Consider the following 13,688-nt stretch of genomic DNA (forward strand, 5'->3'; position numbering starts at 1 on the left):
CGCCGAGCACCTAGATGGGTACACATTGACCGTCCAATCGTAATCGCCTATGTTGAATATGTCTGAAGTGATTACTTGGCCAACACCATGGCTCCTTTGCACTGAGTTAAAGTTGGGGATCTTAAACTCGTGCGTGTCGCGGACCACCTCCGACTTATACTTGGATGTGCTCTTCTCTGTTGTTGGTCGATTGATACGGGAGGAGGAGGAGGAAGGGGAGCTAGTATGTCGGGCCATGTTGTGTGTGGAAACTCTCTCATTGACCTCAATCATAAAAGATTTACATGCTTCCTTGAGCTCCTCAAACTCGGTCGCCCTCACCGCATCGTATACATCAGGATTAGATGTTATGTACTTTATGCAGGAATCCTCGAGCAGACAGCATCTTTGGCGGCCCCGCACTAGCAGCAAAGTCGTCATGACAGTTGCCACATTGATGCTCTTGCATAGTATGTTCTCGCACATGAGCCTCAGCCTCTCAAGATCGTACCGATCCGCGGCCACAAGCAAGTTGTGTACCAATGGCTTCACGGCCCCTCGCCATGAATTCTTTCTTGAAATTATTATGCCTGCCGCCTGATTCCACATCGTTGTTTGGCTTGATGTAAAGCTCGTCGGTATAGATGAACTGGAGCATGGCCTTGAATGTGGAGGCACACATGTCCTCGATCCTTGCACGTTGCGTGGTGCTCTCCCTAATGTGACCGAAGAGCTCTGCGGCAAAGACCGGCAACCGCATAGCAAGCACAAGCCTATGCACGCCGAACTCGGTATCCTCAACGAGCAAGGTCACTTTTGATGACTTGGGGATCTTTGACAGACGTAGTAGAAGCTGCTCGAAATCCCGGGGGATGGTGGGTGCCGGCACCATGGAGACCAAGCACTTGTCTCTGCGGCGGTCTGGGCATCCTCTTGGAGAATGTCGACGGTGCAGAGGATGGTGAGGCAGTGGTGGTCTGGTCGCTTGCGTAGCGCTCCTCGTGCCCACAGAATGCATCTGGGAGCGACAGCTTCCAGATCACATCGGACAAATCGCTGGAGAGTCTTTTGGCTGCGTAGCTTCGCCACCCGGCGGGCGGCCACTGGCCACGCGGGTCATCGATCTGAAGGCTGGCTGTCCTTGGTTATTTCGGTGCTAAGCAGCTCGAGGGTGATAGATGTGAGGTGGTCTTGATCGTCGAAGGTGCAGACGAGATCCCAGGTGTAGTTGTTGACTTGGAAGGCACCGTACTTGATGGAGCTGTACGTTGGTGAGGTGGGCGAAAGGCTTGCTGTAGCCGACGATGAGAAACTCCTCGGACGACCACCGACCTGTGTGTCGACACCGTGTTTTGCGGCGCGGACGCCATGACAAGATTTCGATGAGGATGCAGCTGCTCGGGAGAAGCCCACCAGAAACGAACCCGTATATGCTTCCCAAAAAATGCGGGACTCCTGTTTCGATAACGATGCAGCCGCTCGGGAGAAGCCCAGCAGAAACGTATATTGATTAGGTCTGACTATATATATTACATCTAAACCTGAGATAATATCTCACATCTAAGTTACGACATCAGCAAAAATCAGCTTTGCTCCAGCCCACCGCGTTGTTCTCTTGTCTGTTTATTTTTTCTTCGGGGCGGCGTTGTTCTATTGTTGTTTCTCTTTCCTTCATGTCGGCCGACAGTCGTGGGACAGAAAAAAGACTCTAATGCACTGTGATGCCTATGGGTGGAACTCAGGACAGCATACTAGGGAACAACGGCTCCTATCACTCCACCCGATAAATGATGCTGATGACCATGAAGCGGTAAATGTTTACGAACATAGTACATCGTCGAGATTAGAAGAAATTATAGCAAAAAAATTACAACCCTTTTTTACAAATTGTGAACACTTTTAAAATTTCCAAAATTCTTGTGATAAATGAGAATAAACTTTGTAATTCCAAACATTTAAAAAAAATAGGAAAACAATTTGGTATTCCGAACAATTTCTTCACGATCAAATTTTGAAAAGCTGAACAATTTTTAAAATACCCGAACAGTTTTTACAGTGGGGACACTTTTTAAAATTCCAGACATTTATTTTGAAACATGAATAAATTTAATTTGTTTTTATTTTAATCATAATTTTGAATATTAAATTGTTTCCACCATTTAAAAAATGTTCATGCATTTCAAAATAATGGTCATGATGTTAAAAAAAATGTATTGTACAATGAAAAAAAATCTTAACATTCAAAGAAATGTTCGTGAAAACTTTTAAAAAAACTTCGAGCATTTAAAAAAAATACATTTTCTTGAAAAATTGTTTTTGCAATGTAAAAAATGATCGAGTAGTTTTTTTAGAAAGTCTCGTACCATTGCGAAAAACGATTGTCATGAATTTGATTTTTTTACCATGTATTGTAAAAATGATCGGCTTGTATTTGAGAAAAATATCCATCATGTATTTAAAAAATGTTCAATGTGTCCCCTTGTATACAGAAAAATATACGATGTGTATTACAAAAGTTGACATGTATTTGCAAAAAAACAAATACAGATATATAGGTGTACTAGGTTGGGAACGAGTTGCGTGCCAAAAATGGACATGCAACTATGTCCGGCATGAGTTGCATGGTTGAGTTGGACATGCAACTGGGTCATATGGGTGTACGTGTTGGGCCATGACATGGAACTAGATAGGGGTCGGGGCAAGTTGCGTGTTAAAAAACAAAGCACAAAGCTAGTTGTGAGTCGAGGGTGGGCTTGCAACTCGAAGAACAATGAGCTGAGTTGCGAGTCGATGATGGACTTACAACTGTGACAACTACAAAACTATGAGACTAGTTGCAAGTTAAGGGTTGACTTGCAACTGGGATAAAACAATCAACGGTCCCAGTTGGGAGTCAAGAGTGGACTTGCAACTAGGATGAAAGACCAAAACACATGCCCAGTTGCAAGTCAAGGATGGGCTTGCAACTCGGATAAAACAAACCACGGGACTAGTTACGAGTCAAGGATGGACTTGTAACTAAGATAGATGTATCAAACTATGATACGAATTGCAAATTGAGGGTGAAATTTCAAGTGAGGTGAAAAACAAAACGCATTTCTAGTTGCGAGTCGATGGCGGACTTGCAACTGGGACAACAACAAACTTTTTGCCTAGTTGCGAGTCAAGTGTGGACTTAGAATTGGGATAATAAAAAAAACTATGATCCCAGTTGTGAGTCGAGGATGGACTGGCAATTAACAACTAAGAAACAACGATCCCAGTTGCGAGTCAATGGTCGACTTGCAACTGGGATGAAACAAACTACGGTCCCATTGCGAGTCAAGGGTGGACTTGCAACTAGGCTGAAAAACAAAACATGCCTAGTTGCGAGTCGATGGTGGGCTTAGCCCAATTGCGAGTCGAAGATGGACTTGCAATTGGGACAGCTACGAAACTATGAGTCCAATTGTGAGCCAAGGGTCGACATGCAACTGGGATGAAACAAACTACAGTCCCAATTGCATGTCAATGGTAGCCTTGCAATTGGGATGAAAAGAAAAACACATGCGCTGTTGTGAGTCCAGGGTGGGCTTGCAACTGGGATAAGACAAACTATGGGCCTAGCTGCAAGTCGAGGGTGGACTTGTAACCGAGAGAACTATATAAAACTATGATACAAATTGCAAGTCGGTGATGGATTTGCAACTAGGACAACTACAAACTATGAGCCCAGTTGCGAAGGGTGGACTGGTAACTGGGATGAAAAACCAAAACACAGGCCCAATTGCGAGTCAATGGAAAGCCTTGCAATTGGGATGAATAAAACTACATGCCAAGTTGTAAGTCAAATGATGGACTTACAACCGGGACAACTACACAAAACTGCGATACCAATTGCGAGAGGGTGGACTTATAGCTGGGACATAAAAGGCGCCCCCCAATTTGCATGTTAGGGGTGGAGATGTAACTGGGACAAAAATGGGTCGCCTCCCCCTAGTCGCATCTCAAGGATGGACTTGCAATTGAGCCAAAAAATTGGTACGGCCCAATTGCATATGAAGGGTGGACTTGCAATTGGAAAATGCGGGTCCATTTGCATGTTGGAGGTGAACATTCAACTTGGATAAAAAGAGGATTGCCCACAAAGTTGCGTGTCAATGGACTTGCAACTACGACAAAAAATAGTCGGATTCAGATGCATGTCAGAGGTGGACTTGCAACTGGCACAAAGGGTCGGGCTCTCCCCTCCCTTAGTTTCATATCGAGGATGGACATGCGAATAGGAAAAAATGGGCACACTAGCATGTAGGGAGTGGAGTTGCAACTCGGACAAAAATGGTTTCCCCCCTCCCAATATTGTGTGTGAGAGTGGACTCACAACTAGGACAAAAATGTGGATCCCCAATTGCATGTTGGTGGTGGAGTCGCAAATGGAGATAAAAGTGGGTCGCCCCCAGTTGGTTGCATATCGAGGGTGGATGCGCAACTAGAAAAAATGGACCTAGTTGCATGTCGAAAGTGGAATTGCAACTTGGACAATAGAAGAGGCGGGCCCATAGTAACATGCCGGGGATGGAGTTGGAAATGGGACAAAAAGGGCCGGACCCCCTGTTGCATGTTGAGACTAGACCTGGCCATGGAAAATCCGGCCCGACCTGACCCGAAATAGCCCAACCCAGCCCAACCGATCTTGCCGTAGGCTGGGCCCGGGCCTAGATTTTAAACCCGAATGCTATGTTGGGCCAGGCTTGGGCTTGACATTTAAGCATTTTAGGGACGAGGCCCGGCCCGAGGCCCGACGGGCTTTTCCACTCACGGGCCGGGCTTGGGCCTGATGTTTAGGCCCGATAGTCGAGCCGGGCCGGGCTCAAGCCCAGGTTTTTAGTTGCGGGCTTTTGTAGGCCCGACCCAATATATGGCCAGGTATAGTTGAGAGGTGCGCTTGCAACTAGGACAAAAAATTGGATCAGGCCGAGTTGCGTATCGAGAGATGGACTTGCAAGTCGGACACAAATAAAGTTGGCCGAATTGTATGTCAGGGATAGAGTCGCAGCTAGGAAAAAAAGATGACTCGATGAAAGTCACAAAATCCCTAGATCAAAAATTGGGCAAAAAGAGACAAAATGGATATGAGGTCATTAATCACATCATCACCGACTGCTATCTTCTTCGTCGCGAGGATAAATATTGAACTCCTAGTCGACTCCCTTCTTCTTGCTTGTGTCGGCTCTACTCAAAGATAACAGGGAATGAAAGAGAGACAATGGCGAATGGAACTGATGAGGCACCAACCAACTTGTACCTTCAACTTATAGTAGGCAAAAAAGAAACGAGGCCTGAGATCACGCCGTTAAAATAGCCCAAAAAATCCACACGTTGGGATGTCGGTGTACTAAAGTAGGGGCACTCCTTTGTACCCCTTACTTGTGCGCGGGCAGTCAGATTCACGGGCCGAATCCACACTTAGCAGGGCAAAAGGGAGGAGGCGAAGCCACAAGATGATCAGCGCAATGCCAAAGACCAAGACCACAGAGAGCAGATGGACGAAGCAGGTTTCCCCGGAAAGACCCTTGCTGGGGCAGCCTCAGCAGCCTCGGCAAGCCCCTTGCCGGGGTGGCTCGCCCACACCAGCAGAGTGAGCCACCCTCGAGCCCACGGTCTCCAACACCATCAACCACGTTGGGCCAGGGCTCGGGAGGCACCTTCATGGTGGCAGGCAGATCTTTGTGAAGACAAAGAATATATTAAATCAGATGAGGATTGGAAGGCAACGATCCTCAACAAGATCCTTGCCGAGGAGGCCCACAAGACCCCCGGCAAGATCCTTGCCGGGAACGACGGCGCGCCGCGGCAAGACCCTTGCCGGGCCACCCGGCAAGACCCTTGCCAAGGGCGTCAGCAGGGTCACTGCCAGGCCCGCACCAACCAAGTCTCCACCGCCGTTCGCATGTAGCTGCCAGCCCAACCAGCTGGGCAGGCACCTGCGTGGAAACATGCAGCTTCCTGGCCAACTCAGCACACACCTGCGTGGCGGCATGCAGATCTTTGTGGAAGCTCCACCACCGCTCCACCTCAGCTTCTTGCCTGCCTACATGGAGCCGCATGCATCGCTGGCAAGGGCGCATGTCGAAGCGAGGGGGAGCGGCGACGGACGGGACGGGCCTCGCTCCCGTCCCCGATAAAGCAAGAGGACACCTAAGCTACGCATTAAATGTGTCTTGTCCTGTAATACGAGCGATAATATCATAACACTATAGGCCTTTTCACTTCCTGCGTGCCACTGTGGCAGCCCCTTTCGACTATAAAAGGAGGCCCATGGCGTACTGGAGGGGGATTCGGCTCTTTTGAACTACGCAACCACCGTAGCTAGTTCAGGAGCTCAAGAACACTCAATACATCCACCAAAGCGGGACTAGGGTTTTACGCATCCTTGCGGCCTGAACCTAGGTAAACCATCCTTCTGATGATTGCTAATCCTGCTCTTCTCACAATCCCGCGCCCCACAACCGCAGAAGGGATCCTCGTGATCCCATAGGTATCGTTTCCCACTGACATCCTTGGCGCGCCAGGTAGGGGCGCGCAATTGTGAGAATCTGGTCTAGTAGTTGGCCTAGCAGTTCTTCATCGCCATGGCTCCTAAGAAGAAGACAACCACCGCGATTGGTTCGTTCGGGACTGGACTGCCAGTACCTGTGCGGACCAGTAGCGGGCCAGTCACAGAGAGAACACACCCTGGCAGTCCGGGTCTGGTGAGCGGCATCGTTCGTACGCTAGGCGACGAGCCATGCGTCGCGATCTCTAGAGATGGAGTCAGGCTCCCCGCAGGCAGCACGGGGCCCTCCAGGGGCGCCGTCGTGCCGCCAGACGGTGGTGCGGCGACCTCCAAGACACCAACACCGGCGCCCACGGTGCGCTCTTCTCAGGTCGTGCGCGATGAGCAGCGCCGCCCTGCTGGTGACCTTGGGCGCCGCCCTGGGAAGAGTCCCATGCGACCTTTACATGATGAGGAGGGCCAGCATGCGCGCCGAGGTGCTGGCGGAGGTGGCGGACGGCTACGGGGCCGTGATGGGGCTCCTTCTAACGCAGTTAGAAGTCGAAGTGCGTCACGGTCCACACAACTTTTGCCGCCGCCCATGCCAACAGAAGCCCTAGCACGCGCGCAGCTGCTTCTCGACTTTCCTCCAGCTGCGGAGAAGCTTGACCAATGGAGGGCCACCATCCGGAGCCTCGTCGGCATCCCCAACAACGATGAGTTGCAGCCGGCGGGACCCGTAGGCTGTCGCTTCATCGAGCCACCGCACACCAGCAGAGGTTGGGCCGGAGGCGATGCAGCCATGGTGCACTCCCCTCCTCTATACCGGCCACCGCGGGTGTCGGTCTATCGCGACGATGCTCGTGATGATATCTCCATAGCATCGTCCGACCCGTGAACCCACCGCGACCAACGTCAAGTTCTTCGGGAGCGAGCTCATGAAGATGCTCGAACCACCATGGAGTGCCGGCGTGACGTGCGCCACCAGTCGGACAGGCGGGCAGGGCCCACTACGAACCACCCGACACCGGGAGGCTACGGTGGCCTACCCTATGAGGTGGGTTGTCCGGCCTTCACCCGTGAGCTGCGGCAGTTCCAGTGGCCCTCCCACCGCACGTTCAAGCCCGACGTTGGCGAGAAGTACAACGGCAAGACTCACCCGCTGTAGTTTCTCAGCATCTGCACCATCGCGATGCAAGCTACTAGGGCTCGCGACGATAAGGTGCTTGCCAATTACTTCCCGTTGGCACTCAAGCCCAATGTTATGTCATGGTTGATGCACTTGCCGGTGGACTCCATTTCTTCTTGGGCGGATCTGTGTCATGAGTTTGTTGGTGCCTTTACTGGAGGCCACCAAGCTCATGGCCAGGCGAGCGACTTGCACATCATCCCCCAGAAAGAAGGAGAAAACTTGCGTAAGTACATTCAGAGGTTCAGCCGAGTGCAGTACAACATTCTCGACGTTCATCCTGCTGCCGTGATCAGTGCATTCCATCAGAATGTGCGCAATCGCAAGATGCGTGAGGAGCTGGTGATGAACAAGGTCATGGATGTGGCCGAGCTTTATTTTCTAGCCGATCGGTGCGCTCGCGTTGAAGAGGGGAGGAAGTACCCCGGCGAAGACGCTGGCGTGGAAACCGACTCCACGGATGATACCGCCTCCCTGGCGAAGAAGGGTCGGCGCCGTAACAGGAAGCGCAAGGGAAAGACTGTGCTTGCCGTCGAGGGGTCCGACGATACTGGCGCCACCAAGAAACCCAGGGCGAGTGACCCCGGCAAGGAGGCTGCCGGGTGTGTCACTTGCCGGGCATTGGCGGCCGCCGATAAGCCAGGGGGCTCTGACAAGCAGTATTGCAAGTTCCACTGCACCAAGGGCCATGACCTCCAGAACTGCCGGCAAGTGGAGCTGCTCGCCGAGAAGCAGAAAGCCGAGTATGAGCGGCGGGACAAGGAGAAGGGCCAAGAGGGTGCCGAGGGATCTGGCAAGAAGCATGGCGGCCAAGGAGGCCGCCGCGGCAAAGATAATCAGCAGGAGAGGCTCGCCTGGGGCCACGACAAGAAGCAAGAAGACGATGACCACGACGAGGACGGTGAGTCCGGCGACCACGAGTTCTAGAAAGCCACAAAAGCCATGTGCGTCGGTGGTGGCGCCTTGCTGCATACATCCCACCGCTAGCTCAAGCAGTGGGCGCGTGAGATCATAGCGGCGGAGCCGTCGTTCGATGCACGAAAGCCACTGAAGTGGTCCTGCACGCCTATCATCTTCGACACCGAGGACCATCCTGACCGCACTACTGCGGTCGGGTGCTTGCCGTTGTTGGTTTCACCAACAATTCGCGACCTCAAGGTGACAAAGATGCTGGTTGACGGTGGAGCTGGTCTAAACTTGATCTCGCCTGTTGTGATCAAGAGGCTGCAGATCCCCGATGAAGACCTCGAGGAGACGGGCACGTTCCAAGGGGTCAACCCGGGAAGGAGCCAGCTGAAGGGAAAGGTCACGCTGCCTGTGATGTTCAGAGGCGAGCTGAACTACAGGATGGAGAGGATTGTCTTTGATGTAGCCGAGATCCCCTTGCCTTACAACGGGATCCTCGGCCGCCCGGCACTAGCCAAGTTCATGGCGGCTTCACATTACGCCTACGACACGCTGAAGATGCCCGGGCCGATGAACATCATCACCGTCCCCTCCGACAAGAAAGACGCGTTGATTTGCGCCAACCAACTCTACCAGGAAGCAGTTGCAGCAGCTGCCGCCAAGGCACCTGCTCCTGCCGACGGAGTCCCAGGAGGGAAAAAGACCGGCGAGACCCCTCGCACCCACTCCGCCAAGCGCACCTCTTCGGGGTGTTGCGCTCCCATTGAGGACGTGCCAGAGAGCTCCACCGGCAAGAGCAAGAAGTCTAGAGCTGCACCACCAGAGACCAAGAAGGTGCCCGTCAAGGAGGACAACATGGGGGGAGCTTTTACCATAAGCTCCACCCTCGACAGCAGATAGGAAAGAGAGCTCGTCACTTTCCTGCGGGCGAATGTCGATGTGTTTGCATGGCAAGCAACCGACATCCCCAGCGTTCCCAGGGAAGTGATTGAGCACCATCTTGCCGTCTGTCCTCATGCATGACCCGTCAAGCAGAAGGTCAGGAAGCAAGCTCTAGAGAGGAAGGAGTTCATCACGGAGGAGATCAGAAAACTAGAGGTGGCAGGCTTGGTAAGGGGGGTGCTCCATCCGACGTGGTTGGCCAACCCGGTAGTGGTGCGCAAGGCAAACGGGAAGTGGAGACTGTGTATTGATTACACAGAGATCAATAAAGCTTGAACAAAGGATCCCTTCCCGTTACCGCGCATCGACCAGATTGTTGACTCCACAGCTGGGTGTGACCTGTTATCATTCCTCGACGCCTACTCAGGGTACAACCAGATATTCATGACAAAAGAGGACGAGGAGAAGACAACGTTCATCACCCCATGTGGTACGTATTGCTTTTTACGAATGCCTTTCGGGTTGAAGAGTGATGGCTCAACCTTTGAAAGAGCAGTCCAAATTGGTTTTGAGCCCCATCTACATAGAAATATGGAAGCTTATATGGATGACTGATGACCCACAAGTGTAGGGGATCTATCGCAGTCCTTTCGATAAGTAAGAGTGTCGAACCCAACGAGGAGCAGAAGGAAATGATAAGCGGTTTTCAGTAAGGTTTTCTCTGCAAGCACTGAAATAGTAGGTGATAGATAGTTTTGTGATAAGATAAATAGCAACGAGCAAAAGTAAATAAAGTAAATAAAGTGCATCAAGGTGGCCCAATCCTATATGTAGCAAAGGATAAGCCTGGACAAATTCTAATAATGAGGAAGGAGCTCCCGAGGACACATTGGGAATTATCGTCAAGCTAGTTTCATCACGTTCATAAGATTCACGTTCGGTACTTTGATAATTTGATATGTGGGTGGACTGGCACTTGGGTACTGCCCTAACATGGACAAGCATCCCAGTTATGATTAACCCCTATTGCAAGCATCCGCAACTACAAAAAGGAGTATTAAGGTAACCTAACCACAACATTAAACATATGGGTCCCTAACAACCCCTAACGAAGCAACGCATAAACTAGGGTTTAAGCTTCTGTCACTCTAGCAACCCATCATCTACTTATTACTTCCCTATGCCTTCCTCTAGGCCCAAATAATGGTGAAGTGTCATGTAGTCGACGTTCACATAACACCACTAGAGGAGAGACAACATACATCTCATCAAAATATCGAAATGAATACCAAATTCACAAGACTACTAATAGCAAGACTTCACCCATGTCCTCAGGAACAAACATAACTACTCACAAAGCATATTCATGTTCATAATCAGAGGTGTAATAATATGCATGAAGGATCTGAACATATGATCTTCCACCAAGTAAACCAATTAGTATCAACTACAAGGAGTAATCAACACTACTAGCAACCCACAGGTACCAATTTGTGGTTTTGGATACAAGAGATGAACTAGGATTTGAGATGAGATGGTGCTGGTGAAGATGTTGATGGAGATTGACCCCCTCCTGATGAGAGGATCGTTGGTGATGACGTTGGTGATGATTTCCCCCTCCCGGAGGGAAGTGTCCCCGGCAGAATAGCTCCGCCAGAGCCCTAGATTGATTCCGCCAAGGTTCTGCCTCATGGCGGCGGAGTTTCGTCTTGTAAGCTTGCACACGAATTTTTCCAGGACAAAACCCTTCATATAGCAGAAGATGGACGCCGGAGGCCCACCAGGGGGCCTAGGAGATAGGGGGCGCGCCCTAGGGGGGGGGCGCCCCCTGTCTCCTGGATAGGGTGTGGGCCCCCTGGCCTATTTCTTTTGCTCATAATTCCTTAATAAATCCAAAAAGTTGTTTCGTGGAGTCTCAGGTCTTTTGGAGTTGTGTAGAATAGGTTTCCAACGTTTGCTGCTTTTCCAGCCAGAATTCCAGCTGCCGGCATCCCCCCTCTTCATGGTAAACCTTGTAAAATAAGAGAGAATAGCCATAAGTATTGAGATATAATGTGTAATAACAGCCCGTAATGCAATAAATATTGATATAAAAGCATGATGCAAAATGGACGTATCAACTCCCCCAAGTTTAGACCTCGCTTGTCCTCAACCGGAAACCGAAATCAAAAAATATGTCCACATGTTTAGAGATAGAGGTGTCAATGAAAATAAAATATGGACATGAGGGCATCATGATCATTCTAATAACAGCAACATATATGTATTTTGTCATATGATTCCTATGTTCAAGTAATAAGCAATTCACAATGTCAAGTATGGTTCAAAAACTTCATTGGGATCTAACAAACTATAATCTCAGTTATTGAAGCAATTGCAATTTATTGTAACATCAGAAAGAGTCACTAATAGAGCTTCTCAGCAAGCTCACATACTCAACTATCTCGTAGTCTTCCATAATTGTTAACACTCATGCAATACTTGTGGTTATAGAGTTTCAGCCGGACACTGAGAAAGATAGGGGCTTATTGTGTTGCCTCCCAACGTATTCACCTTTAGGTGATGTCAACAATAATAGCCTATGCCAACTTACATCCAATCGGATATATATATATATATATATATATATATATATATATATATATATATCATGATCTTTCAAACACGAAGAGCTTGCCAAAGGATAAAATGAAAAAAAGGGAAAGGTGGGGATCACCTTGACTCAAGTATAAAGTAAATCATAAAGTAAAAGATAGGCCCTTCCTAGAGAGAAGCGGAGGTTGTCATGCGCTTTTAGGGTTGGATACACAAAATCTTAATGCAAAAGAACGTCACTTTATATTGCCCCTTGTATGTGGACCTTTATTATGCACTCCATCGCTTTTATTACTTCCACAACAAGTACGTATAGACTTTATTTTCTCTGCACTAATAAGTCATGCATATTTAGGGAGCAATTTTTATTGCTTGCACCGATGACAACTTACTTGAAGGATCTCACTCAATCCATAGGTAGGTATGGTGGACTGTCATGGCAAAACTGGGTTTAAGGATATTTGGAAGCACAAGTAGTATCTCTACTTGGTGCAAGGAGTTTTGGCTAGCATGAGGGGGAAAGACAAGCTCAACATGTTTAGAAGGTCACTGACAATATACTTTAACTAAGATGTCAGAAAACATAAACCATTACGTTGTCTTCCTTGTCCAACGTCAACTCTTTTAGCATGTCATACTTAATGAGTATTTCACAATCATAAAAGATGTCCAAGATAATATATTTATATGTGAACCCCTCTTTCCTTATCACTTCCTATTAATTGCAACGATGACCAAGGCTACATTTATCAACTCTCAACAATTTTTATGCCTCATACTTTCTATGTGTGAAGTTATCACTATCCATAAGATCAATATGAACACTTTTGTTCTTTCTACTTTCTCAAGATCATAGCAACATATCAAAGCCCTTGACTCAACACTAATCTTTATTATAGATAGCACACAGACTCGCTTACAAAAAGAGATCACAACGAAAAACTCAAAACTACTTGGAATCAAAACTTCGAACTAATAAATCAAGATACTACTAAAAGGATCGAACTAAATAAAGCGGTAAAGATAGGAGTGTGATGATGATACAATACCGGGGCACCTCCCCCAATGTTGGCAGTTGCCAAGGGGAGTGCCCATATCCATGTGATTATTTCTTTGGAGGTGTTGAAGTAGGAGTTGTCGCACTTTTCTTCTCTAGCTTGCGTCTGAGGCTAAAATTTTCCTCCCTCAGATCCTCATTCTCGAGCTCAAGTTTCATTATCTTTTTGCATAGTGTTGCCTTAGGGCGACTTGACTTCTTGAACTCCACATGCATATCACCAGGTTGAGGCAGTGGATCGTCCTCTTCATCAGAGCTTGTCTCCTCCTTCCTCTTTGGATCATAGTATTCTTCTTCCTCTGTGGTCCAGCCATAGCGTTCCACATCCCCATATACTTTTGGATTTGCAATATAATCAGCTATGTAGCTCTCTCCCTCCGAATCTTGGGACGACATCTTGTTCAATTCTGCAGCAGGAACAGCTCGAAACGAAAACAGAGGATATTTGCTTGATACGGTGGTCAAAACCTTCGGGAGTATATATAATGAATTTTTACCGACCAAAATACGTAACATACAAGAAAACGGAGTCCGGGAGGCACACGAGGTGCCCACGAGACAGGGGG

At 48.8% G+C, this 13,688-nt stretch overlaps 1 pseudogene; it reads right to left on the reverse strand.

Annotated features, from left to right (window-relative positions):
• The window catches only part of LOC119279318, a 67,832-nt pseudogene that overhangs the window by 1,169 nt on the left and 52,975 nt on the right, over positions 1-13,688 (reverse strand).

This window comes from Triticum dicoccoides, chromosome 3B, assembly GCF_002162155.2.
Source record: "Triticum dicoccoides isolate Atlit2015 ecotype Zavitan chromosome 3B, WEW_v2.0, whole genome shotgun sequence".
NCBI classification, from domain to species: domain Eukaryota; kingdom Viridiplantae; phylum Streptophyta; class Magnoliopsida; order Poales; family Poaceae; genus Triticum; species Triticum dicoccoides.